The sequence below is a fragment of the Pithys albifrons genome, chromosome Z, assembly GCF_047495875.1.
Source record: "Pithys albifrons albifrons isolate INPA30051 chromosome Z, PitAlb_v1, whole genome shotgun sequence".
Lineage (NCBI taxonomy): Eukaryota > Metazoa > Chordata > Aves > Passeriformes > Thamnophilidae > Pithys > Pithys albifrons.
Window position 1 is genome coordinate 3,446,357 of NC_092497.1, and position 26,012 is coordinate 3,472,368.

Here is a 26,012-nt window from a genome sequence, read left to right on the forward strand (position 1 = left end):
AGGAAAGCAGCATGCTCTCTGCTTCACTCTTCCTGGAAAACCAAGGTTAGATGTCTCTCTGGAAGTGAATTTTCACTGGACATCAATTGCTGCAATCAACCTCGGAAGCAGTCCAGTGAAACTTAATAACCTGTGGCACAGGTGATCTAGGAAAGATGTTTCTTTGGCCTGAAAATCCCGTTATGTCAGGGATGGTGAAGAGCAGAGCCCTATATAGCAATGGAAACAGATCCAGAGTATAAATGCTGGAGGGGCAGAGCAATTACATCCAAGAGCTACGATGAGGAGTGTCATATCATTCATTTTTTACACCTAAATGTCAGCTTGATGTTAAGTGGATGTTTTGGGACCATGAGGATGGCATAAAGTCTCTGTACATAGAGGACATGCACGTAAGCCTTATTTCATTACCAGATTCCTTTGATGAGTTCTTGGAGCTCTGGAGAAGGGATGTGCTCTGTCCAAAGAGGAATTACCTTAAGCATGGAGAAGGTGCTGTGAAGCACTCACAGTTCCCTTTTAGCTCGGTTTGTACCTGGCTCTGTTTTTGTCAATTAAGATATGGTATTTCATTAGTGGAACCTATGTTATCAATCCTTAGCTCATGGTTTACTGCAAATATTATTGATTTACATCATGGATGTTTTGTTGTTGAACTTTCGGCTGGGCTGTTGCTTGACTTCAGTAATGAATTCCAGTCTCCTTATTTATTTATTTAGTTACTTAGTTACTTCTCTTAAGAAGTTTCACAAGAAGTATGTATCACAAAGAAGTATCTTGGCTAATTCAAGGAAGTAAATTCCAAGAGCAGGAAACTTCAGCATGAGAATTAAATTTTGTAAGAGACAAGCAAATTGCAGTATGTTCTTATCATGGCAGAGTTCTGTACTGAGACAAAGAACTGCAGGTAATGCCATCTCATCCTGTGGAGACTGCAGCAGGTCAACTGGCTGGGCTGACAGCTGAAGCTGCAAGATATTAATCATAGGATCCTATGATGATTTGGAATGAAAGAGACCGTAAAGATCATCTAGTTCAACCCCCTGCTATGGGGGAGAGATGCTCCATCACTCCACTCAGCTTCGTGGCCTCTGAATCTGGGCTTGTGCTGCTGTAGCCCAGGGCTGGAGATGTCTCTGCAAGTGGGTGTCACCAGAGAGGGCAGAGGGGCAGAGTCCCTACCACCCCTACTGCCCACACTGTGGGATCAGCCCAGCACTCAGGGGATTTCTGGGCATCAAGTGCACATTGCTAGGTGATACTGAGCTTCTCATCCGCCAACACTCCACTTCAGGGCTAGCCTCAAGCCATTCTCCACCCAGCCTATATTTTTTCCTGATTATTAGTAAATAATTCTCATTTGTAAACAAAAGAAGTCATCTATGAGGAAGGTAAACTATACTGTGTTGAGAAACTGGGACACACAGCAAGGTGAGTTGCTGTTCCTGAGGTCTCTTAGTGGACTAGTGTCAGTCACAAGCAAACAGGGCAGACTTCCTTGAGAAAAGATGAAGTCCCACCCAATACCTAGCAGAAAAAAATCTCATTTCTCTGAAAGCAGGGAAATCCTTCTTGCCTGTAGGTGACTGGGACAACCACATATCCCTGAAATGAATGATGCAATCACTAAACAGAAGATGCTTCCTCTGCTGTTTAAAATATATTCAGAAGGCTATTTTGAACCCAGATCCTGATCTGTAAACTAAATTTGAGATGTGATCTGTCAAAGTTGTCAGTAATCAGGAGAGGAGATTCCCTGCCAGCCTACTAGCTAAAATTTTAGAAAAGCATATCTTTCTTTGGATATTAAATGAATCTTATTATTTCTGAGATAATTTCTTATTTGAAAATGAGTGCTTCCTTAATACCTGTGCTTATTTCTCACTAGGACAGCTCTCCTACCTCTTTGGGTATGAGAGGGTTAATGTATAAATGAATGCTGGATGTGCTGCATAAGTAAAGTCTTATCTGAAATGCTAAACTGTCTTTGTCACTTGGAACATCTCTGAACTTCATAACTAAAAAGGGATGAAAATAAAACAGAAGAGGAGGAAGAGGCGAAAAGAAAACTCCAGGGTTTTTTTTTAATTCTTTGTTGCAAAGTACCAATTATTTCTGAATTAGAGGAATTTTTGGTGAGAGAAAACACTGCTGATATTTTTCTGAGGATATTTGACATTTATCTTTGCAAGATGAAGGTCAAACACTGTGCAGGCAACACTTCTCTCTCCATCCATCACCAGACACTGAGCTCTCAGGCACAACTCTACTTCCAGAACTGACTCCTCAGAGCTCAGATTTGGACACCAAACCCTGTTGCAACTCAAATACTCCTGCTTTTCCTGGACGTGGAGCTCTGTGTAACCCAAACTTTACATCCCTGCAGTGTGATTTGCCTGTCAGCTTTTTCTCACACAGTAAAAAAGCCATAAATTATGAGCTATGACAGACCAGCTCCTAAAATATGTCATATTATTGTCTTTCTCCATGCTGCATGTTCCCCACTCATATAAGTGAGCATTTGTCTTGGTTTGTCAAAGCAGCAGCAGAAACCTCTAGTATTGTACTTCTGACAATGACCAAAGCTAGATATCTTCCAGATGATAAAAAATAATCTTCACAGACCTTGGAGGCATGGATGTGGTACTGTACCAGCTGACTCCAGCTGTTGGTTACCTAAACCTGGTGATTTTTGTTTTCCTTAATGTATATCAGCTGCAGAGCTTATTGTCACATAACATTTACAACTGTCTAACATCTGTATTCTTCTCCAAATTAGGAATTTTCTCAATACCAATCTATGATGTTGCAAATAAATTATATTAGGACACATTAAGACCCTTTAAAATGCATTCATAGAATCACTCAGAGGACTGCATAAGGTTTAGATGAACAATTTCACTTATACATATCATTCCTGTATATATATTTGTGAGAGGAATTTTTATTTACTGAGCTAAATCAGGAAAAATAATTATCCGTCATAATTTTTGTATTTGGAAGCAGCATAATATATGCCAAACCAAACATGTAACTTATTCATCTTTCATAGCTTTCTTTGTGCCCTATAACTGCACAGCAGCTGCTTTGTCAAATGACCAAGAAATTAGGCTTTGGCAAAACAGGGGTTTTCATCAGCATATGACCTTAAGATAACATTTACATTTCAGGAGATGCTGTTTCAGTCAGAACAGAACTGCAGGGCAAAATCACATCTCTGAATACTCATGGAGGCATTTGACAGAAAAGCTAATAAACGCACTAGATTAGTACAGTTTTATTTTCCATAAATCTGGGACATGCTAAGCAATGTCAAACTGGTTCCCGTGCCTTTAAATGAATAAATAAACCCAAGCTTACTCTGAAGCTCAGAAGTGAGGTGGAATTCATTTAGCTCATTAACATTTAAATGATAGATAGACAGGGTAAACTCCTTTCTTTTGAGGCACAGGACAGACAACTTGGAGGGGAGATCAGTGGTGTTACATGAATGTGGGCTCCCAGGCTTAGATGATTGGATTCAGATGTTTCCAAGGAAATTATTTGCTCCAAAAGGGCTCTTTGGTTGCTAACAGGTATAGCAATCATATTTAAAATGTTTTTACTCACAGTCAGGCTCCTATATCTTCAGTCACATAGGATTTACTAGAGGGCTTATCCTTGGGCTGCTCTGTTGAGTGCAGAGAATTCAGGTCCGTGTTTTCAGAGGGTTAGGCTGCCAAGACATACAAAGTGAAAAACAACATGTTCAGAGGGGAAATATTTTGATTTTGCCATTTTGGCAATAATTTATTTCCCACTTTTGCAGTAGGTCATTATTTCCCTCTCCTAGCTTGAAGAGAAGTTTGAAAGGAAGAATGTAACAGGTAGGTTTTTAGTTTGTTCATTTATAGCATGAGAAAAAGAGACACTGGGTAGCTGAGAAGAAGGTTAGATCTTTATACTTGGCCCAGGATGAGTAGAAGGAAACATTTCACTATATTGTACATTAATTTATTTCTCCATCAGCTGAGTTCTGATGAGAAGAAGCAATAAAGTGGTAGCTTATTCATATTTGTCTTATTTAAAAGAAATAAAAAAAGCACCCTAAAATAGAGGCGAGAATAGGAGGTTTCACATGTGACACTTAGGCAGCAAAATCACAAATGTCTTGTTTTATTTCTGGCTTTCTCGTAACCTTGAAGCTTGATGTGGACTGCGTAGGCTCGAAGGATACACCCACACTGTGGGTAGAGCCCTTCCCAAATCTTCGTTCATGAAACCTAGTCGAGATGGTCATGATGAACCCCGATGTAAACTCGAGTCAGAGCTATGGGTAATTTTGGTGTGTACAGGGCTGTGACAATATTTTGAAGCTGGTATCAGACACAAGCAGTGACATGAGGAGAAGGATGGAGATAGCTGTGGGAATAAGGCCCACCTTATAACTCTTGTTCATAGTAACAATTCTTCCTAACAAAATAACTCTTAAAAAAATTGTCCCACATGTGACTTTACTCAACACACTTTTAGTGGCCATCAGAGTGGTGACAAACTCTTACCCATCCCTGCCAGACTCCAGGACAAGAGTTTTCCAATTCTATGCATCAGAGGCCTAGAGCTGACTTTTTCTCTTTCTTGCTGGTGCTTTCATACACCTCCCTCACATTTCAGACCTCACCTGAGATGCAGATGAATATGATCTGAGCTCTTTAGCTCTGAGTAGACCCTCTTCTACTTCCTAGATTTTCCTTCAAGTGGGAAAAATACAAATAAAAAGTCTTTCTTGTAATTTTTACAGTAACAAGTCTTGCACCATCATAGCTTATAAAAAGAAAATATAACAGATACAACCAGATGCATCCTGTATTCCTGGACATACACTGAACTCTGCCTCCAAATATGCAAATCCAAACCCATGAATGGTGCTCATATACCTAGGCACCTCCTTTGAGCTAAAAACTGGGTCAACAATTTTGCCCAGAGAGGAGATGTGTGGGTACCACTGCTAATGGTGCAGCTCTTGCAAAGTGAGTGATGATACTGGACTGCAAATATGGCTTTAGTATGTTTTACTGTTTTCAAGGAACCCCAAGCTTTCTTATTTCAGATTTGGGAGTATGAGAATCATTAAGAAAAGGCAGAAAGGTGGAAGGGTGATGTAGGGCAGTGAAAACAATAGGATGATCCTTAATGAGCAGTAAAGAGGAATCTGGATAAAAGAAAAGGTTGAATGACTTGTCATACTGAATACCAGAGAGTTTTGTGTGAGCTGATTGATAGTACTTGTGGATCTGCTGCAAAAAGGGCACTGAGATTGATTCAGTATTTCAGTAGATTGGATGTGTCAGCAGAAACCATCCTGGGATAGTGTTTTATTTGACACCCAGCCCAGTAGAAAGACCAGAGTAGGAAGGGCTGCAGGGTTGGTTGGTGGTGCTTGTCTGGATGGTTCTGCAGAGAGGAACCTAACAGAGAATTACAGGGGTGGAGGGAGCTGTGAGTCTTTTTCTCCTAAATAATGTAAAAAAGAAAATAATACAAAGTGAGTTCTCCTTGTCTCAGGTATGGACTCTCTGACAGACTTGCCTAATGAAATGGAATGTAACTAGAGTGCCTAAGCTGATTCCCCTTTTCTTGAGTTTCCTTTTCTTGTCAGTAACAAGGCTTCAAAAAGGCCACTTTGTCCAAAGGGCTCAGTGCTATTTTCCCCTGTTTCTTGTTCTGGAACAACTTAAATTTCTTAACACAAGCAGAACACAATGCAAACTGCATTGCTTTTGGGAAGAACTTTAGTGGGTGAGATTGAGATTTCCACTGAGGAATTTTTCTTAGAGGAGTTTGTTGATGGCAGGTTTGTAAATGGCTTGGCTATTCAAGGACTGATCTGTTGGCATTTTCTCTCTTTCTTCTCACTCCAGTTGAGGAGTCTACTGTAGTATTACTTTAACACACACAAATACAATGAGATGAAAAGAAGTATAAAAATGTATCTGACGATTTGAGGAGACAGAGAGAGGACAGAGGAGAGGGACTTTTGTTTCTACAGCACCAGAGAATGAAAACATCTGTTTCCAGTTGACTCACATTCCTAAAGATGTACTAGTACTTGATCAAACCCATCCAGTGGAACTTGCCTGACCTATGGGGTTTATATTAACATTATATAGCTGGCTCATGGACATCCATTCACTGGTCCGGTAACTAACAGAGTTGAGGTATTTTCTGTTATTTTTATTTTATTTTAAGGAGTTAGGCTGCATTTGCAAACCACAAATTGCATTTCTCCACTGTCAACAGTTGCAATAGTTCTTGTGGATGCCTCACTGCTCTGGCTTTGGACCTCAGCCACAATGCTATTTCCCCTGTGCCCCCTTTCAATTGCTCTTTATCAACTATCCATCCCTCTGATTCCTTGGCATTGCATCCTGGAGTTAGGCAGGCATGCTGCACCTCACCATGCTGCAAGTGCTTTTGTTTTTGTTGGCTTGGGAAAAGCTGCTGGTGTCAGTTTCTTTTAAAATATTTTGTACTAAAGAGAGGAAAGGAAGCTAAGCTGCAGAGCCTGAGGGCTCCATTCACTGCTAAGCTTAACTTCTTCAGGTCAGCTTCCAGCAGCTACCAACAGTGTCTCCCAGAATCTGGTGTTGAAGAGTGATTTGGTAAAGCCCTCCATCACGTGCCTCCCTCTACACCCAGGAGCTGTCCTCCTGATTTTAGTGAGACTATTCAAATGGAGGTGGCACATGGAAACCAAATGAAATATAGAGGTGTTTTTCTTTTTATATATCGCACACAGGAATGAATGACTTTGTTGATGCTCACAGGTCCTTCAGCCACAATGTAGTTTCTTTAAAAAGTTTTTAAAAATCCTCTTGTTTAGTTTCTGAGGAATGAACAAATGGGTTTCCAGCCATAAATTTAAAGTTTATTCCCTCATATTTACCATGGACCACACTCAGACTAGGATTACTCTAAGCAGCACGTGGAAAGTGTAATTAAATAGCATATTACAAGCTGAGGTCTGGCAGTACTTTTCAATTTAACTTGAGCAAAAAGCAGCAGTTTTTTTTGGCCAGTAGACCAGTTTCTCATCACTTTTGCTTGCACCTAGCACATATCCACAGATGGATCAAATGGAGCCTACCTCCAGGAAAAAAGTAGTACTTGCATCCTGGGCACAAACTGAAATGTCTCAACTGCTTCTCTGTCTTGTCAAGGATGTTCTTTGTGTTAATTCATACTTAACCTCTGCACATGGTGTTGAATTTTGGTAGCTGGAAAGACCTTCATACAAAAGTGCAGTTTTAGGGTTACTAATCAAATCCCAAACATTGCAGATTGTGTGGTAGTGATTGTACATCATTTTAACAGACCTGAATTACCCTCTGGCTACCAGAAACATTCCCATAGCTTGGAGTGCAAATTGCTTTGACAGCTTAGGGTGCTTATGAGAGAAAACATGGCAGGACAGGGGCAAACAGAGAAGTGACCTCAGGGTAGTCCAGTTATCCTCCAGAGAGCACTGCACACATGCACTTACTCCTGCAAGTCTAGAGGATGTTATCTCACATTCTCCTCTGGACTGGGTCTGTATAGGCAATGTTATCACAGAGGAGTGACATGCCAAAAGTTCTCAGTGTTCATCTGCTCTTGACTATTGGAGCTCCAGGGCTGTCACAATTAGAAGCTGCTGCAATGCTGATATTACAGGATTTGTCTTCTTTTCTGTAAAAAAGATTGCCTTGTGATATGTGCATCTGGAAAATCCTCTGACATGCACACCTCCTTTCCTATAAAGAATATGCGCTCTGTATCCCAAATTTTCTGCTGGGGGACTGGGGCAGCACCCTTTGTCTTTCTCATTCTGGTGAGAGTTTGTGAGCAGTGAAGGAAGGGGAGAAAGGTCTTACGAAAGACTCAGATCTGATCTGGAAGTGACTGAGACCTGTTAAGCACAGAGCCATTTTTAGACCTCTGCTGTATAAATATAGTTCTTGCCACCAGCACCTGCTCTACCAATAAAGTATCATCTGTGAGATGTCACTCACTGACATTCAGTGTCACATATAGAAGCAGGCCAAGCATTTGCCGAGCTGAGTGTGTTCTCTACAGGGAGGAGTATTGCCACAGATTGTATGACCTGGATAACATTTGACAGGATTATGCCTCCATACATGTTTGCTCAGCACCTTATGCAGTGAAGTTCCCCCAGTTTGGAGCCACAGGACGTTACTGTAACCTGAGCATTATTTATGTTGGCAACTGAGAGACAGATCATGGGTGAGGAAAAAGAAGCATTGCTAGTGAATGAATTTGAGTGTTACATCATTCATAGCACCAAACATCTTAATATTAATATGAGACTGCACTAACATAAACACAGCAGAGAGTCTGTCCCAGAAGCTTTATTTTCCATAAAGATCTTGATTTTCAAAACTCACACATATCTTTATACATTTTTGTGGCTCAGAACTGCTCTTTTCTGCATGACAAATGCAATTCAGTAAGTGGTAGAAGAATTTTCCTTCAGGAGAGAAGAGAGGCAGCAGAGGAGGAGAGGAGCTATTGTTGTGCCCATGCCTAGCAGTTCACACAACTACAGTGAAGGGACAATTGCTTACGCCTATAACCCACTCATCTCTTTCCATTTCCCATGTGGAGAGAGAACTGCTCTTGCATCTTGCAGTCTGGGTTTGTCTATAGGAGGTTTGATACTTCAGTCAGATTTTGGCAATTGCCTGTCCCAGCTCAATTGAGATATACCAGGGCAGGCAGTTTGGGTTCAAGGTGGAGGTCCCAGCAGCTGCCTGGAAATTCCCACATTGAGCTTGTGGGCCCTTATGCTGCATTCACTGCAGGTATTTACCAGCATCACTGATGCTGGACCCTGCAGGTAACTGAGGTGAGCAAGCATGTGGAGGAGGTGATGCATCTGAAAACCCTCCCTGGCCATGATACCACCATTTACCGCACTTAGCCACTTGCTGGACTCAGGGATATTAAGAGCAATGCTTTCCAGTCTCGGCTTTCATAACATGCTATTGTCATTCTTACTGCTTTTCAAACCCTGTCAGCTTAACTACTGAACTGTGAGCATGCAGACTCCTTTCTCTTTCCTTTTGCTGTCCCCCCATCCTCTTAGCATGCACCTGCAGTGGCTTTCAGCATGCATTCATGATCTCTCTCTTGATTGCTGCATATATGTTCAAATTGTTATTTCCCAGCAGATGTGTCACATGAAGGTACTGAATTCCTAGCCTTCCCACCCCTCCCTTAAAGCCCTGAATCTGCTCTCACAGAAACACCGGTTTTATTGTAGCAGAGCTCAGCAGTGAAGCTTCATTCTCAGATTTGCCTGTCTTAAAACAGAAGATGTTATAAATATTGGTGATGGTGAAGCAGCGAGCGTAACCTCCAAATCTCCCCTATTCAGATCAGATGTAGCCTTCCTGCTGTAATCATTCCTCTCTCCCCCTCCTCCCCTCCCTTCTCTCTCTTTTTGGATATGTGTTTCTCTCTGACTGTGATTCTGCAGTGGCAGAAAGGGGTCAATCTATCTGTAAAAGATGGACTCAGCCAAGCTTTTCTAGCTCTTTCCTGCTGATGGCAATTATCCGGAGGTTGGCAGCAGTCCCAGAAACCTGCAGTTCCTGCAGTCCTGCTGCTGTGGGCCTGCTTCACAAAGCCAGCATCCTAAGAGGATCACTTGGTGTGATGCCCAGGAAATGACAAACAGAAAAGGTCACACGTACTCCAAAAAGATATACTGCTCGGCAAATTTAATTGACATTGTGCAGCTTTTAAAAATGTCCCTGCAGACATTCCAGCATTTAACAGATGCAAGCAAAGAACAGAAAAATAACAGGGCTTTAGAGAAAAGGCAGAAAAAATACATTCTGTCCCCCCTAAAGAATTTTTTCATACCCCAGTAGTATCCTTTCACATGGTCTATTGGATAAGGATAATTTTTCGTTACCCTTGGCCTGGCCAGTGAAATCTGCCATCCCATCCCCCAGCCTTCCTTTCTTTCACACTCACACTGCTGTTTTTTAAATCATTGAGCTTTCATTTCACAGAATAACTGTCCTGTTTTGTTTGGTTGGTTGGTTTTGTTTTGTTTTTCTTTGCCTTGCAAGTTTGTTAAAATATTATAAGACGAACCAGCTTTCTGTCAAGGCCAGTACTGTGCTCTGTGGAGGTTCACCATTGTGTCCTGCGTTATCCAGCCAGGGGGAAAAAATTCTGTCTGCATCAATGGGTTTTTTATTTGACAAAAATTAACAGGACATCTGTGGAAATTTAAGAAGGTGCCTGATATCTAACACTATTAGTAAGAAGTGGTGGGAATGCAGGAGTGGCCAGAGTGAATTTAGAGCAAAGGCAGGTGGTTCAGCAGGGTCTGGTTCAGCAGGGTCAGCACTCAGCAAAGACTCAGCTCTGTGTTTCTTATTTTTTTTTTATTTTAGCCTACTTTTGCTACAAATAAATTTAAAATAAATTGGACTTTGTGATTTTGTTTTTAATATTCCCCAATTAGTTGGAAAACAGTGGGAAAAAGGAGAAGCAAAGTCTGACTACTGAAGGTAAAGCAGACATGACATAGCAGACCTGGATACTTGTTCCATTTACACCCACGCAATTTGGGATGAAAGGCATCATCTTCCCTATATAGCTGGAACCATGCAGTCACCATGACTTAGATGGCTGGGATAGTAAAGAAACAAGGTTTGACTCCATTGGGAGCTTTGAATTGCCACATATGAGTCCCAGTAACTGTGTCAGCTGGACTGCTATAGAGAGGAGGGGTGGATACGTCCAAAGCATTCAGAAGATGCTATTCATATAAAGGGCCAAAACTGCCCACTTGCAGAGGTGGTGTAAAGTACCTGGTGCATCAGCCTAAACACCTCAGGGCTGTTATAAAGCAAACACAAACATTTATGTGGTATTTGCTCTGATTACTATATTTAAGAAGAATTTACTACCATATCTAGACTGTGAGTGTATACCCATATAGCATCTGTGAAACCTGGTCACTTATTTGCCTGAAGATACCTAGACTTTAGTCAAGCAATCTTACAACTAGAATTTCAACATGAAATCAATGGGATAAATATTTTCTATTTAGCCTGAGAGCAGCATTAGCAGAGATTTTACAGAGCATAGTAGCAGTACAGCAGCAGCCTGTAGAAAACAGGGAAGAAGGACAAGGGAAAACAATTTTGCTTTGAAATAATAAAGCACACAGATGGAAGTGACAAAATGCACAATACACCAAGCAAGTCATAGAAGGTATGGAAACATATTTTGACTCTTTTTTTGCAATAGACAAAAACACCCCATCATTGTGGTAAGTGTTTGGAGGGGAACCTAAGATTTCCAGTCCATCCTTGTGCTTGAAAAGAAGGTTATACTAAAAGAGGGGTGATTGGATAGTGACAGACCCATATTGAGGCAAATTTTTCAATCTCAGTTTCAGTCTGCTTTAGAAGTAGATTCCATTGGTAAGAAAACTGAATCTTGTAGATTAAGGAGAGGCTAAAACAGAGAGGTGGGGTAAAATTTCAGGACTTTATTCCCTCTAGTTCTGAACAGGATTTGGCCATCTTTCAGCCAGGACAAAATCTCAAAGTCATGACTATAAACCTCATGTCTGTTCCTGCCCCAAGCAATGTAGACTAGGAAAAGCATTATGCCTTCCCTCAAAATATCCTTTGGAACTAGTGCAACCCCATAACAGTTTTCAGCTCTGAAAAAGTTTCTTTTGGTTCAAAATGTTCTGATTTCAGGAAATGTGTGGACAAATAATCCTTCAATTTAAATAGCATTATAATAGGATTTTGTCTCCCTCATGGACAATTCTAGTCTAAAAACCTGCTATCAGAAATAGTTAACTTTCCAACAGACATTGTTTCCGATAAAGGGTTTTTGCTCTTGACAAAACCAGTGTATATTAAGTGACTCATAACAGTGAAATATAATTGCCTGGTTTCATAACACACTCTCCTGTTACACTGGACTTCACAGAAGCAGTACAATAAAGTTCAGAAGTTGATCTTCTCTGTACTTCAGAGTTCTGTTGACACAATTATATTGGTCAGGAGAGGCAAGAGGTGAGATCTCTGGCTGTAGAGCAGCAATCAAGAAAAGCCTGACTGTAAAAAAAGGCAAAGAAGTCAAAACTGAGCTTATACCATGGCACTGCTTTTGCTTCAGGATGTGGGACAGAAGATGAAGGACATACTTTCATTCTTTTCCTCTCCAAATAGCTTAAACCTTTTAAGTTATATCTTTGGAGGGGGAAAAAATCTGTAAAGCACCTTGACATTTGAAACACAAAATGTTTTCTGAATTAAAGCTTGATTTAGGTCTGCTGTCTCAAAAAAAAAAAAAAAGGCATCCCAATCCTTTTGACTGCAGGAAACCTGCCAGCTGTGGAAATATTAAGAATTTTACTGCATGAAAGTGAGCTGTTCTGACTCCATCTGCTAAAATGGTAAATTTTTGCATATGCTTGTTTTGACTGATACCCAATTCTCAGTACTTTGCAAGGTTGTTACACAGGCAAGCCTGGTAAAAATTGTTCAGCCTTTGCCAGCTCTGTAAGATGACTGGTTTGTTAGAGGAAAGTGACAGGATGGATCTTAACGACTTACATGGAGAGAGACAAAATTTGTAAACCACTGCCTGGTTTTGCCAATAAAAATATTATTAAATGCAAGAAGATGCTGTAGGTTTTCTGGTCATTATGGCTAAATAGGCAAAATGATTAAAGAGGGGCATATACATACTGATGAAATGATTGTAATTTATGCAGTAGTAATATTGTGCAGTTTAATGTTGGATGGATTTTATAAATCTTGTCATTGGACTTTCTTGTTTTCACTTATAGCTACTAAGTGTTTTGAAATCTTAGTAGATTAAAATTTCAGGAAAAACATAAAATCTCACTTCGAACCCCTCCCTTCTTCTCATGGAACATTTAGAACTGGAATAACAAAATAATTCTAGGAATAAACCCCTGTGGTGTGTCAGTGTGAAATATTGTCAGTGGGAACTCAAAGATTATGTAGTCTTGGGAGAAACAAGAGAACACAATTTAATTAAAGATTCTTATTTTAATTGAAAAACTGTATAATTCTTTAGTTCAATCTTTGCTAGGAAAAAAAAAAAGGCATGAACTGGATTATAGCCATGTCTGATGGATGTTTCTTACTATTACACAACAGTTTATGAGGGAATCGTGGAATCTTGCAGTAATTTTGTGGAAGGGAGCTCTGGAGGTCACCTAACCCAATACTGCCCTCAGATCAGGACACACAGTATAATTCTATTTCCAACCAAAACCATGGGGTAATCAGGGCAGGAAGGAGGTCATGACCAGTTGCCAGGGGGTGCAGGTCCAGTGCCAACACGATTGGAAATCGAGCATGTTAGTGCCATGCACAAGGTGATTCCCAAACTGGGGGAACCTCAGGGCAGCACTGAGAGTTGCCAGTAGCCTGAAATGGGGCTCTAATCCTCAGAGCAGTTCCGGGCCTCTCAGAAAGGAGAGATATTGAGGGCTGGAGTGTGTCCAGGGAAAGGAATGGAGCTGGGAAGGGGCTGGAGCAGCAGGAGCGGCTGAGGGAGCTGGGGGGGGCTGAGCCTGGAGAAATGGAGGCTCAGGGGGGACCTTCTCGCTCTGCAAGTCTCTGAGAGGAGGAGGGACCCAGCATGGTTTGGGCTCTGCTCCCAGGGAACAAGAATGAGAGGAAACAGCCTCAACTTGCAACAGGGGAGATAAAGATTGGATATTAAGGAAAAATTCTTCAGTGAAAGGGTGTTCAGCCTTGGCATAGGGTGCCCACAGCAGTGACAACTGAAGGGATTTAAAAGCCATGTAGATGTGGCATCTGGGGACATGAGTTAGTGGTGGAGTTGGTAGTGCTGTGGGAATCATTTGGCTTGATTATCTTGGAGGGCTCTTCCCAATCCAAACGATTCTGTTCCTGTCCATGACTTTTATCCTCCCAGAAATCAGCGAAGAATGTGAAAACAGCCTTCATGGAGAACCAGAAACATAATTTCCATCATTCTGAGATAAAAGTATTTTTCCTCTTTTATATGTATATCTATATATACACACAAAAATTTTTTTTGAAGATCGGATTGTCATCCTCTTCTTTTGTTGTTGAGAGCACAGAAATAAGTCCTGGTGCCAGCATTATACACCTACTGATCACAACTCTATATTGCATCCTTAAGACAGGGAAAATCTTGATCTACCCACTCTTTTTAATGTATACCTTACTGCCCTTGATCAGGAAATGCTTTGCCCTCACAATCCTCACAGCTCAGTTATTTAAAATATGGTTGTAGTCTCGATAAAGACAAGAAGGGTCAGGATGTTAGTTTAATGTTTTGCTTGAAAGACTTGGGCTTTCCAGTCTGCACAGAGATTTGTGAAATAATTCTGGGACTTCTGTCAGGTTTGATTTATAACAACATATGTCAGATGTAATTACACCATCACTCTATCCATTCATTACCATTGTATCCCTCTGCAGTGCTCCGCACCAGGTCTCCAAGGGACAGAGTGACCTGAACTTGTTTTGCCAGTGAACAACAGGATTAAATGTCCTCATGCCGTCATGTTTTGTAGATTAGTGACTACCCTAAAACTGAGGGGTATGGTCAGAGAGTACAAAGGTGAAGAAAACAGAGGTACTGGTAATACCCTTGCCCAAGTCTGCTCCATAACTTGAATCACTACTAACTGTCCCTCCTGAGAGGGCTTGACTCAGACCTGACCAGCAGATATATTTTTATTTTTATATTTAATACATCCTTACCACCTCCAAACTGCATTGTGTACTGCATCTAAGATCTTTGAACCAAGCTTCATTATACAGTAACAGAAAATTCATGGGACTCTCAATTTGGTTTTATCCAAAAAAGATATTCCCCAAACCTTTTCTCTGCCTTACTTATCAGGAAGGAGTTTTTCATCAGTGTCAAAACACTGTTTTCTGATGAAAAGTAGAGCAGATACAGGTATAATTATGGAACTACTCTATTGCTTCAGATCAGCATTTACTGGAATAACCAAACTCATAAAATCTTAGCTCTTTCCTCTTATGCTTTAAATTTGTAGTCAAACAGCAGTGCGGGTTTTTTTTCTTTCTTTCTTTTACTTAGATTGATTTGATCTCTCCTCAGCGTCAGATTTCTCTACAGTCATAAATCCAAATAACTGTCAGGCTATCATGGCAGAAGGTTCATCATTGAGCAGTGACTGTAGTTCACAGAATTTAATTAGCATTGGACAATGTGGGAGGGGAAAATCTTCCTAAAATCAAATTTCTTTTTTCTTTTTCCTCAGAAATATTTAATTCTTCTGAGAAGTTTATTTTTGAAGCTAAAGCACTGAATTGGAACTCTAAATATTTGAATAGCATTTTGTACCTTGGACAAATTTCAGGTAGTTTAATCCCAGGTAAGCATCATACAGTGTTGGAAATTTATAGACTAGATCAGGCTGAAATGGAACCTCTGAAGGTCATCTGTGCAACCTCTTGCTCAGAGCAAGTTATGCTTTAATGTTAGATCCAGTACCTCAGGATCTTGTTCAGCTCAGACCTGAAAATCTCTGAGGAAGGAGATCTGCATAACTGTTTCCTTCTATAACCATGCTCCAAGTGAAAAAGATTTCCTTATATCCTGTGGGTATTTCCTTTGGTGCATCTGATAAGTCCTCTCTGAGAAGAGCCTGGACCTCTTATTTTGGTAAATCCTGTTTGGTAGTCAAAGACTGTGGTTAGATCCCACTTTAGTGTTTGCATTGCCTAAGCACTTCTGTTTGCATCTTTGCATGGAAACTACAAGGTCTCCAGTAACAGGAGGAGAAATCTGGACTACTGAGGTATGTAATTTAAATTTGGTTTTGGTTTTGTTTTATTGTCATCCTGTCCACTCGAGTATTAAAATGCCTTTGGTCAATACATTGAAAAAAACAACCTAAATTTCTTCTTTTGAACAATCTGAATTATTCATTATTTTATGTGAAGTGAAACAATGAAGTCTGGGGTCACTGTACGTGGGAACTCTGTCCACCCTTAGAGGTATTACACAGTAGAGTTAAATGAAACAGGAGCTGGACATGAATGATCCTTATGAGGCCCTTACAACTCAGGGTATTCTATAAAAAGTAAAATTATTGTTTCTTGTACAAAGAAAGAGTTGCACTCATGCCTTTCACACTCTGGTTGTGAGATGAGTAGAGACATTTAGTCTATTCTACAGAGCCTTTCAATATTGAAGAGATTCAGCATCTGGTTCTGGGACACACACAAAGATGAAAACCAAAAATAAACCATGAACTATGTACATTTATGCAAAACAACTAGAAACATAAATGCCTGGATAATAGAAAGGCAAGAAATTCAAAACCAAGCAAAGGCTGAAATTCTGGCACCAGGTTATGGAACTCCTCACCACAAGATGTCCTTGGGGCCAAGTAATTAGTAAGATCTGCACAAGCAACAGGAATATCCAGAATGATCAAGGAATGTAAGACTTCATGTTTCAGGGTTGAGACCAATCTGTAACTGTTATGATTTAGGATGAAATGCTCACTGTGAACAAATTACCCAACATCTGTCTTCTACAGACTTAGTACACATTCCTGGCCCAGATGGTTGCTGGAGACTGGATGCTCACTAGTTAGTCCATGTGTCTGATCCAGTCTGGCACTTACTACTTCGTTCTGGTTCTTCTCTTTTTTTTACTCACCTTTGCAATGATAAAACATAACCAGAGAAAAATAATTTGTTTTTTTCCTCCAGTGTTCCCCTTGCTCCTGAACACCTAATTTTATGTACAGAATGGTGGAGGCAAACAGAAAGTAGAACTATCCTGCACCTTGAATGTCTCTGGAGCTAAAATTCCTCAGAAAAAGTGGCCATTGCCATTCCTCCTCTGTATCAACCATCCTGCTTGCTATGCAGCCATGTATTCCAAAATAATGTATTTACCACCATTCCCTTTGTACACCCATGCATTCTATTGCTGCCTTGATTTCCTTCACTGCAGTGGAACTTCAGCTCGTGTGTTTTGAGCTGCAGATACAAAACTCCATCACCTTGGAGAGAATGACAAGCACCCATAACATCATTCGTTTTCCTACAGCATCACCCATCACTCCCTCACTTAGTCTTTGTTTCTGGTCAGATGCACAAAGCTCTGGGATAGATCACAGCTTCATAGTGCATACACATTTTTCTCACCCAGTGTTCAGCACTATGTTAATTTCAGTGCTCCCTGCTGTGGATTTAAATCACTGGGACAATTTCACTTGCCATGTAACTTGAACTAAGTCTGTGAGAGAGCAGAATAGATTAATTGAGTATACTATTTTTATATCTTAAAGATCATTGTTCTTTCAAATATCACGAGTTCTAAATATGTAACCAAGGATGATTGATATGTCTATTTTCCGTACAGAATAACATAACTAAATGGAGCCATAAGATTTCTGCCAACACATTATAGAATTTGAAATCTAAGTAACTCTTAGATTGCTGGCATCCATGTGTCCCACTGTAAGTGATCACATATCATGGTGGCAGCTATGATATAAATCACAAGAGTATCTCTCTCTATCTGTCATTGCTATAACCAGGTTCCAGGAAAAGTAAAATGTAAACTATCTCTAAGCAGGTGAAATCCACAGCGCTTATACCCTGAGGTTTCGGGTCCAACAGTCAAAATGCAATAGCAATATTAAACCACACAATAATTTGTTTTGAACAGGAAAAATTGCTTGTTTTTTGCTTTTGAAGACATCCTGAAACACTATCCCTGTCCACATCCATCTCTGGTTGATTGAAGCTGACTCTGTGCTGGAACTATATAACTGTGTTTATTCTTTCTCATCAGCTGTGCTAGACAATGACTATATTCAGGAGGATAATGCATCTAAAACTTGAGACTTTTAGGTAACCTGAGGTTTTAGACTACTTTATTCTTTCAGATATTTTTGATGCTGTAGTAGAGTGGCTTTTTCATCAGTGTAGTTGAAGTCAAAGGTGTAGTTAAAGTCAAAGGATTTCTCAAAAGAGAGAAGAGCAATTTCAACTTGTGCAGACCAGTTTTATTTAGGTTTCCTCAGCAGCATCATGGGTGCTTGTTGCTCACAGTTATTGCTAAACATCTCTTTTCCTGAATTCATAACTATTCACCTAAAATGGTGAATGCAGCTGGTCTTATGTGGAAAAAGTACACAGTGTAAAGCTACAAGCAAATTTGTCATCTCTTGCTTCTACCACTCTACAAATGTTGACATATAATCAGAAGCCCAACATTTGCAAATTTCAATCTGAGTTAAGGGCTCAAATCCAGCAGCACCGGTGAAAGAGCTCTACTCTTCACTCTCTTCAAGGTTGACATCATGAGACACTCTGGTGTGTGAAGAAGTAGAGATCAAACCTCCACAAAAGAGCTGTCAGTACTGCCTTGTACTACTCCCACCACTGTGACATGTCCTCTGTTCACCCCTCTGCTCCATGAGAAGTGTTCTTAAGGACAGATCACATCCCTGCTCACCACCCTGTGAGTAACAGCATGAGAGGGGGGGCCTTACCCAGAGTGTCTTAAACTCTGACCAAATTGCCAACAAGCCCTGTGGGAGGAGAGGAGTCACTCCAAAGAACACAAAGGTCATTTGAAAAGGATTCAGATGCTGATTTTGACAGAAGGAGAAAAGCCTGTTTGTGACTCATCTTAAACTGCAGAAAATAATTTTAAGAATGGGTTAGCCACACGGTGCACTGGGTTCTGCTGGGAATGAAGCTCTCTGCTCTTCATGAGCCTGACACCCTCTGATTCTTTAGAAATGGTTTCCATGGATGAACACATTTCAGGTCTCAAAATACAAATGTTCTCTGTATGAAGTGTCTGTGCGTATTCCTACAGTAATTTCGTATTTGGATTCAATAGCTGAAATGAATTATGAAACTCTCTACACCACTATATATTAAGAAGGAACTGTGAAATCCTGATAAGGTGTCAAAATGAAGATAAGGGGATTTAAATGTCATTCTGCTGCACTTTTTTATCTGGTGAGGGTTTTAGACTGAGCTAATTATCGTAGTACCTGAACACTTAATAGACTGTGCTAAATTTGTTAGTGATCTTAGTACTAAGCTGAGTACACCATTATCTCCGTAAGGTCTCCAAAACATCTCCAACACAGAGGTGAAAGCAGGGCTAATGGGTCCAGTTCATGGATCTAGTCCATGTTGGACTGGAAGATCCATGTTTAATTTCTAAAACAGATGACCTGCTGAGAGTTTTCTCCCCTCCCTCATTAACTTCTCAATTTAAACAGTTGAGTTCATGAAAGTGCTAGTCTTAAGTGTGCACTGAGCGCAGTCAATACAGTTGGGTGTCTGGGAAGTGCTGTGACACAAGGGACAATTCATTTCATAATTCTCAAGGTAGAGAAGTTGAAGGTGACTGATGAAAACACATTGAGGGTGGGGGAGCGGGGGAGTGGGGTGTTGAGTTTGAGAAGGAAGGGCGAAATTCTCTTGGTTTTGGCATCTCTCTTCCTTCACCTCCTTTCATTATGTACAGAAGACATGAGTCCTTAGAGAATAAGTTAACTTAGGTACAAAGAGGAAAAAAAAAAAGAAACTATTGAAAGGTAAAATCAGGTTATTGATTTTTTTCCATCTTGAGTTGTAAATACTAGGATAGTATTAGTGTAATATTCACCATCAGGCAATCTAATTTATAGAAAGAGATGCTCAGAAACTTGTAATGTTTTGATACGTTTGTTCACCAAGGTTATTATGAGTTTAGAAGCTGGCCACAAACTTATAACATCTGTTTTATTCTAAACCATGGGATCAGACATTCATGGAAAAAGGAACAACCATTTTGTGTATTTATTATAAACACTGTACAGATACCTGTGCCTCAGTTATATTCTTCCCTCGGTATTTGCTGTGGTCAGATGAAGCCTCTTTCTAGAGTTTCAATATGAGATGCCACCCTTATATAAGGCTAGTATATGGATTTATGTGATATTTTGGAGAAGTTTCCCCCTGTGAAAAATGATGGAGACGTTTTCTACAGACCCTCAGTTCCAAAAGTTAGTCCTGTTGTCACCTGTTTATCTATTCATATGACAGGATATGTAACTAAAAGACTTTATGAATTGCACTGCAGAGGGCAAGGAGATGTCAGTTAAAATAAATCAAAAAAATACATCCTTCAGTATGTGCCATGACACAGTTTTATTTTTTTATTTTTTTTATTTTTTTTCTACATTTGTCAATCTTCATTACCTTCATATTGTAGCCCCTTTGATATTCTCTGGGTTGCTCTCACCAATTATATGTCCCTCAGAATTTGATTCAAGTAGTAGGTTTTTCTTATATATTTGTGTATTGACACACATGCAAAATTGATATTAAACTAATCCTCTTTATTGCAATTACAAATCTCATAGCATAAATCTTTGGACAAGAAGATTAGAAAGTGAAAGGAAATACGTAAAACACCGACAAGGACCTCTTTCACAAAGTGGTCTGCCATATTCTTATTGAATTCAGTAATATAGGATCAGGGCCAGAATGTATCCATTGCATACAGAGATCATGATTTTAGTCCTGTTTCCAGGCTTTTGTAAGAAAACTGGTCAAACATTTATTTATGAAAGAGCAGACTCATGGTTTTAGCTCTCTGCTTTTATGAGTGCATGACTTATAACCCTAGCTGTTGGGCAGATTATTTCCAATGAAATAGAGAATCCACTATAATTATTAAATTGTCATAACTGAAAACAGTGATTGGTTGAGGATCTTGTTTATTTCTACACTGACTCTACTTATTCATAAATGGAAATTTGCAATAATTACTACTTATTTTATACATGAATTGACCTTCCTGTATTATAGTCTTATTCCCTAATAATTTTTTTCTGCTTTTGTAACCAGTACCTGCTGCTTCCACAAGGAAGATTTTCACAGGGAGGAGAAAGCCTTAAAAAACAATTCTCTTTCTTTTTCTTTTTCCCCTTCTCCTGGGTTGGAACAAAAGCCCTCACATGTTTCTTTAGAAGGAAACCTTAGACTTTAAGTATTCAACATACTGCGTGGAACTATTTCAGAGCTATGGGTCATGAATGGCTTATTTCCATCAAAAGTAATGGTGTTATTCCTGGCCGACGTAAGCTTGCGTGATTCTGCTCACCAGTAGAATCTACCTATACATATAAATCAGCCCCTGCAGTTTCAGGAGAACAGAGGAAGAAGAGGCACAGTTCAACTCTAACTCCTAAGCTATACTAGCAATTTACTTTAGCACTCCCACCTCTGAGATTTCCACAGTTGTTCCAGTTCTGTTGAACTCAGGATTAAATTGAAGGAAGCAATTTTGAAACCTGGCCTTGGGGGCCTCAGAGGCAAGGCTGTGGGGAGAGCAGCTCATGAATAGGTGTCAGGCTGGGGTCTGCTGGGAAATCCACACCTGCCAGAAAGGCACGATTAGTGCTGGCTCAACCAGCCTCATTTACAATGTGCCTGGGAGCCCCTCCTCACCCACCCCTAATCAGGGCTTAACATGTGGAGAGGTGAAAGTGGCCTTTGCTTGTTGCACTCCTCATCGGTTTTATTTTTAATTTTAAGAAACTCTGAACACAAACTCTCCCCTGTGCCAAAGGTGGTGAAGCCAGTCATTACACAAAGAACTGATCTAACCTGCTGTCTTCACCAAGGCTTGAAACAGCCCATGGCTGGGGAAGGATGTGTAGCATTTGGCTTTCTGCCCAGAAAATAAGACCCTCCAAAAGGTCATGTGCACACACACCTAAACACACACGTGCACACAGACACAGACACAGACACACACACACACATTTGCAGATATGCCTTGTTAGAAAAGGAGATGGAGGGGGAAAAGGAAATAAATATTCTTTTCTGCAAGGTTAACTGACTTAGAGGAGGACAGCCCCTTGTGCTGAGCATCTCTGTGATGCTGGTTGGAGGGGAATGTATTGTGCACTCAAATAACCATGCAGCAAAGGAGACACACAGGAGAGCTGAGTTTTATCACATGCATTCACTGCAGCTTTCCTTTTCAGAAGCTCTGGGCACACCATACCCTCTGCTGATGTCAGTAAGGACTGTAAAGTACTGGGCACCTTTGCAAGTGAGAATCCATGTCTAGGTTGTAAAATATGGACCTGAGGGCTCTAAGATTATCAGTCAAGAGTATTCAAGGTATGTAGAAACTCAACTCTTACTGATTTTTGATGAGAACCTTGGTATACTCGAAGATCCCAGCCCACAGCGTTAATGTGGGGAAAATCACAATGGTGTGAGTACATCAACACATTAAATCAGTCACAGGTCTGATAGGCACAGGCAGATTTTAGGAGAGGGGCTTCACATGCTAGTTTATAGTTTAAAGATTCCAAGAGGAACTGTGAATTCTTATGTTTCCAAACTGCCTTTTTGATGCAGCTTAGTACATTTTGTGCACTGATTTATTTTAAAGAGTCATTTGCTTTCCCTGAGTTCTCTCCTTTTCCTGACAAGGCAACAGAGAATGTGAGACCAGGGGTGGGTGGTTGTGTGCAGGAGGAGCAGCCCTTCAATTGGCAAAACCTGCACTATACAGCCTCAAGAGGCTCTTATAGATCCTGACTCTTCAACTGTTTGCTCTGCTGTTAGTGTTTTCCCAGATCACTCAGTCCTGGGGTGATGTGTCTGGATGCTTTTATACCATAAGCAGAAGGAAGACCTGTAGGGAAGAGTTCAGTAGTACTGACTCCAAACCCTCTCTGTGATATGAATGAAGAGCAGTTCCCAGGGCCATGCACACCTCCTAATACAGGAACTTGGTCCAGCTGTGGGATCTCCAGATCAGAGCAAGGTCTCACTCACACAGCCTGGAATAGCAAGGCTGGGAATTATCCTCACAGATGTATGTGGAAGCCTTGGACAATCAGTTAATACTTCACTCTAGCTAAAACGGGCATCACAAATTCAGACTGTTGCAGAAAGCCAGACTCTAAGAGGATGCACTAAGGATTCACTTGCAGCTTTAAAGAACAATGATTAGCTGTCATTTATATGACAGGAGTACCTGGACTTCTCAACTGGATTCAGGGTCTTGTTTTGCTGGCTCCTCTCCACCTCAACTCTCTGCTTCTCAGAAAATACACCTTCCACTACTACCAAAGCACTACAGACATTGCACTCTATGGCCAAAGCCTCTCCCTACAGGAAAACAATCCTGGACGCTGTCTTTTAAGGCACATATAATTTCTTTGGTTTTAAGGTTTCATCCTATCTGCAAATGGATTAAGTTGCAAGGTCCAGGAGTTAAACCCCAGATTAAATTCTACAGACCTCTTTACTTCTAAGGAGTGGGAGAAGGAGAAAAGAAATGGAAAAAGATTCAGCTCAAAATTTGTCCTCTAAGGACCATAATAAACTTTATTGATTAAAAACATTATATCACGTATCAAAATGAAGCCAAATCAGCAGTTTTGGCCTTGCTTCCCTAAACAGAAAGACTTTGCTGTCAGATTTCTCCTTGGCTACACTTTCAGACCTCAAATTCACAGCTGCATTGAAGTGAAGCAAGTCCAATAATGCTATTTATTTTTCACTTAAAAAAGAATAAAAAGGAGAAAGAGGGACATATAAATGGATCACAGAAGAGGGGGACCATTAGCAGACGTCTAGTCTGACCATGGCTGGAAGTGCAGATGGTTCAGAGGAACACAGCCAACTTGGCATTTACATAAGCTCTTGTATCTCTCTTTTTTCTCTACACTGGCACTCTGATTAAGAGGTCAAATAAAGGCTGCTTCAGTGCAAGAGTATGCATGATATATGACAAAAAATCCTGTCTCACAGTTAAGTCTTTCTAAACAGCAGAAGAGACAAATCAATTTATAAACTAATTATCAGCCTGTTTAAGTATTTTCTTCCTAAACATCATGTGGGCTTCTCTCTCTTTTTAAATCCAATTTTTAATCTTTTTAAATACCCTAATGACAAATATTTAGAAAAGTGAATGAAGTGGAATGTGTGCACAAGGAGGTGCAATAGGAAAGACATCTTTAATAAAGCAGGCAAAAAATACCATATTCAATAGACAATAAATAGTATTTAACAAATATATTTTCTGAATTGTAAGGAATAAAAGCAAAAATGCAGTTGCAAAGGTCTTCCTGCACTGCCTTTTGGTTTAGGTGTTCTGTATGTACCTGCTTTGCAAAGAGATAATGTTGAGTCTATGAAAGAGAATGGAAATTTGGAGATGTTTTCTACAATTACAAAAGAAATTATCTTTATATGAATTTAAACACATGGGATTTTCTTTAGAGATCTGTCTTTCAATTTTTTGGGGGATACAGGATGTCTGAACACCTAACTAGTGCCTAAATCAAGGCTCCTAACAAAGATACCCTCTCAAGACCTGGTTGGTGACCTGGTCAACTCTTTGAAAACTCCTGGATGTAGATCATCTTCACTGCACTTCAGAACCTTAAAGTGGTTCAGCATCTGAAAATCAGGCAAAGCCAGGAGCTTTATTAAAGGCAGAAGCCCACCCCTAAATACATCTAAAGGTTTGGGTCTGAAGGAAAGCTCGGGTTGCAACAGCTCAAACAGGCTGACTGAAGTCCTGCCTGCACTTTTAATGCTTAATTATCCCAGGTGCCATGGGGATGGATACATGGAAAACAGATGGAGAGGTATTCCTGAGCATCTGAAGATAAGCAGATCAGTTAGACCAGGTTCTGTAGATCTTGTTTGAATACTTAATCACAGGAACACAGAGATGAAGAGAACCACATGGGTCACTGAGCTCAAGTCTGTGAAGTTTTCTCATTATAATTTACAACCTGGAGAGTATCAAGAGCATGCCAGGTGCTTCATACAGTCAAACAGTCTGACAAGCTGGTATTTATTTTGGAGCCAAAGGAGACCTGCTTGTTTTATGAATGGAGGTTGTTGTCATTTTTTATTTTGAGGTTGGGATGTTGCTTAACATTTTGTTTGCACTGTACTTTGTCGGATGATATTTTTGCTCAGTTCTACTATGTAAACTGTACATCATATCCTAGCACTTTAATTTAAGAACAATAATTATTAAGGCTTTCTCCATAACTACTGAGTAATCTTTGAATGTATTTTTGCTTTCAGCTATTTAGACACATCTACACACAGACAGTGGGAATTATCAAGCAGTACATGTGGTTCATATGTACTTAAGTCTACACATACATTCCCCAAATTTGTGCAAGATTTAAATACATGTATGTATGCAGCATAAAAGCATCTTAAAAATCCACCTGAAAGGGAAATACTCTCACTAGCCAAAGCAACTGATTGGTACTTTTCCAGCCACAAAACGAGAAGAAAACAGATGAACCTTTTTTAGCTGGGATATTGATGCAGTTTAATCACTTTGAGTATGCATTAAAGAATTAATGGCAGCCCGAAGGTAAAACTGATAACTAAAATTCTTATTTTTTAAGTATGAGTTTACATGACAAAACCACATTGTTATGTCTGCTTTAAGGAAAAGTCTGTCACAGAGTTTGACACACTAGTATAAGTTTCCCTATAAATATCCCAGAGGAAGCAAGTCTAGATGATTTTAGAAGCATTTATTGGACTATAAAAAATGAACATTATGATTAGGTCAATATTTTTTGAAAGGCGCTAATATAAAACAGTGCTAAAAGATTCAGAAATGATCCCTAGATATTTTAAGCCTGCTGCTGACAGAAGTGACATGTGATAAAGATGGGGATAAACACGTCAATATAAGATGTTGCCTACATTCTATCATCTATTTATTTGTTTGAGTTGGTAACAATCAGATTGCTGACTATAAATAATTTTGTAGCCATTAATACATTATTTATGAATATGTCTTTAATAAAAAGTTTTGTATATGAAAAGTTCCCCCTAATACATAAAGGGCTCAAAGTGTTGACTTATTGTCTAGTAATGAAATGT

General features: G+C 40.0%; 1 protein-coding gene across 2 annotated transcripts in view; it reads right to left on the reverse strand.

The window, feature by feature from the left end:
* The window catches only part of LOC139684901 (urea transporter 2-like), a 303,543-nt gene that overhangs the window by 121,371 nt on the left and 156,160 nt on the right, over nt 1–26,012 (reverse strand). The window contains exon 3 of one of the 2 annotated variants that reach the window (XM_071581301.1): nt 3,610–3,715. The gene's annotated coding sequence lies outside the window, so the exon portion shown is untranslated. Of the gene's footprint in view, nt 1–3,609; nt 3,716–26,012 lie in introns of those variants that run through there. The other variant, XM_071581302.1, reaches the window with a different exon arrangement.